Below are 3,172 nucleotides of genomic sequence, written 5' to 3' on the forward strand. Positions count from 1 at the left end.
AGTGCACGCGGTGATCACGAGTTTTGGCATGCAATGCGCGCGCTCTGCTGGCGTTGGCCGCGTCCAGGGCGTCTTCTTGCTCGGGCCCCTCCCCCTCTCGTCGTCTTCGCGCTCGTGAGCATGTCTAACAGCTAGCCCGCGTCGTCGCCATCCTCCTGGAGCGATCCCCCCCTCCGTAAGCTCTCCGTTAGCGCTAGTCACCGTGCGCCCCCGGGCGGACTGTGGCCGACCGAGCACTAATGGCGGCGTGGCCGTTTCCCCTCTGCGCCCTCAGCCCCTCTTGCCCTGTGCGCCTTCGTAGCTCGTCCGCACCTCCCTCGTCGCGATCCCGCGCCTCGCGGTGACCGCTGAGCCTCGCCAGAGCTTCGGCCGGACGCGAGCGGCGGCACCCGAGCCCGTGCCCCTCGCCCTGGCTATATAAAGGCCACCCGAGCCCCTTCCAAGCACTCCATCGCCTCCACCACTCTCTCAGAGCCCCGCCCGACCACTCCACCGAGCTCGGGGAGCTCCAGTTCCTCCTCCATGGTCGCCAGTCCGCCTCGGCTTCGGCTTAAATTAGTCCAACGCCGAGCCCTCCTCCACCTCCAGCCACCACCATCGCCTTCCCCACACCCCAGTGATCCTCCCCAGCCCTTCATCTCGTCGCCGGAGTGCCTAAAGCCGCTGCCCCAAGATCCAGCACCGCCGCCGTTGCTCTCTGTTCCGGTGGCCATCCCATCTCCCGCCCTCCTCGACGTGCGTGCACCCCCAGGGCGGATGCGAGGCATCCTCCCGTGCCTGCTGGTGGTCCGAGCTCCGCAAGTGGTGGCCGGAGCCGCCGGAGCCACCGCTGGCCGTGCCCCTCTGTTCAGCCGCGGACCCCAGTGCCGCAGCCGCTTCGACCCTCCCCGGCGCCTGCTCCACTCTTGTCGGACGCGGCGTCGTCCCCTGAACCCTCCGGTGGCCGGAGCTCGGCCGGAGACCACCGGAGCTGGCCGGGCCGTCGCCGGTGTCGCCCCTCCCCTGCTCCTCTGTTCTTCGCGTCGGGAGGAGGAAGAAGGACCGAGAGGAGAGAGAGAGAGAGAGGATAAAGTGGACCCCGCCTGTAAGTCTCACAGCCGCCCGACCCCGCCTTGCCACGCTGGATACGTGGAAGCGTATTCCACAAAATACGTCTTCCTTTGTCCGAAAACGTAGTTTATATTTGCTTCAACAGGAAATACGTTTACCCTTCAGGAAGGCGTATTTATCTCTGTTGCGGCCAAGAATACGCTTTCCCGTTCTGAAAGTGTATTATCTGAAATAAGTTTTCAGTTTTTCAGCCCAGGAACCTGTTTGTGGAGAAATCTTTACAGATTGGTCCCTGAACTTCGTCGGCCTATAACTTTTTGCTCGCAACTCCGTTTGAGGTGATTCCAAAGCCCACATTTTCGCCTCGTCGAGCCCGTTCTGTTGGTAGTATTTTCATGATGTTTTGATATTCTGAAAATGACCATTTGCCCTTGCGCTTAATCAGCCCCCTCCGAGAGAGAACGTTTTCCGGCGATTCGTTCTACGAGCTTCTCGCACCTTCTCCCAGTGATTTCTTCCACCCCAGGCAAGTCACAATATCCACTTACGTGATAGTCATGCAGTAGCCATGGTTTTCAACTTGAATATTTATTAAATGTTTTCTTGCTTAAAATATGGGTATCTTTGTTTCAGTAATGCTTCTGGGTTAGTGCTTACTTTCTTGCTATGTTGTTATGCACCTGGTTATCATGCCCTGCTAGTTGCTAGTATTCCTTTTCATATGCTTATGCTTGCTAGTAGTACATGTTGATGTTGGTGATGGTCTTCGGTGCATGACTGCCGTCTGTCCCGAGTACCATTGTTATGCATGTTCCATTGTATCCAGTTGGTTAAATGCTTGCATGATGGCATTGTTGATATGCTCTTGCATGATATTTATTGTTGATGCTAGTGGTCATGCTATGTTTTTGAGAAGTATGTACTTGTGATGTTCATGCTAGTCAGTATGCCATGCTCAGTTGGATATGATTCATTGTTGATATGGTTAATAGTTATGTTGCACCTCCATGCTTATGTTGATATCATGTTCATGCATTGTAATTTGCATCATGTTATTTTATCATGGCTCAGCATATTTGCATTCAAGTTTAACCGGATTAAATTGAACTTGAACAACTGTTGGATGAGTCATAGTGCCACCATATCGAGCTGACCAGTGCAACCACGCTTGCCTTTATGGGAAGGTCCTAACTGGGTCTATTGTCATGCCTCTCGCCGGTGCCTCCAACGAGGGAAGGTTATGGGCGTGCGGTACCCTGTCCCGGTAAGCAGACATAACCTTGTGTGCCCGTTGTTGTTATAACCAGTTTGTCCCCGTTTGAGACCGTTTTTGCCACGATGGTGGCCGTCTTGCCACGACGGTGGCCGTTTTGCCACGACGGTGGCCGTTGGTGTCTTTGGTAGACACGGGGCCACCCAGGACTAGCCCAGTGGGGAGTGAGTCGGAGTGGCCGGGAGAGTGTCATGGCAGTAGGACGGTTTTATCGGAACGCCGTTGGTCCACCCGAATGGGAGTGCGAGGCCATGGGTTCCGTGTGGTGTGGGTCCCTGCGGAGTGGAGTTCACCACCGTCGTCGTTGTTCCGCTGCTAGAGTTATTCTGCTGCTTCGAGTTGTTCTGCTGCTTGCATAGAGCAACTGAGGATGGCGCAGTGTCGCCGTGCTGATGTTATTCATTGTAATATCGGAGACCTTGTATTCATATTCGTGTAATAATAGAAATCTGGTTCTTTCTATGCTAAGCAGTGCCGTATTCCAGAAGACTTCTCCTCGATCTCTGGGCTGGAATACGGGGCGTTCCGGTTTCTCTAAGCCGGGGTGCCTCAGGGCGCGCCCTACCCCCTGGGCGCACGCCCTTGCCTCGTGGGCACCTTGTTTGCCCTCCGGACTCCGTTTTCTTGCACGATACTTCTTTTGGTCGTTAAGAATTCATTATATAATCTCCCGAAGGTTTTGACCACCGTACCACGCAAATATCCTCTGTTTTTGTTTCGAGCTGTATCTGTCGCAGATTAGAGCAAGATGTCTTCTCAAGAATCAATCGGGGAGAGCCGGGTGTCTAATCCGACACCGGGGCCACGAGCAAACAGTGATGCTGACCACTTTGGGCCATCAATAGAGGA

General features: G+C 54.8%; 1 long non-coding RNA gene across 1 annotated transcript; it reads left to right on the forward strand.

Annotated features, from left to right (window-relative positions):
* Positions 1-218: 218 nt before the first annotated feature.
* On the forward strand, positions 219-1,875 carry LOC123099621 (uncharacterized). Its single transcript, XR_006448200.1, has 3 exons — positions 219-1,084; positions 1,294-1,388; positions 1,496-1,875. It is a non-coding gene; the product is annotated as an uncharacterized lncRNA (long non-coding RNA).
* Positions 1,876-3,172: the final 1,297 nt, after the last annotated feature.

Source organism: Triticum aestivum, chromosome 4D, assembly GCF_018294505.1.
Source record: "Triticum aestivum cultivar Chinese Spring chromosome 4D, IWGSC CS RefSeq v2.1, whole genome shotgun sequence".
Lineage (NCBI taxonomy): Eukaryota > Viridiplantae > Streptophyta > Magnoliopsida > Poales > Poaceae > Triticum > Triticum aestivum.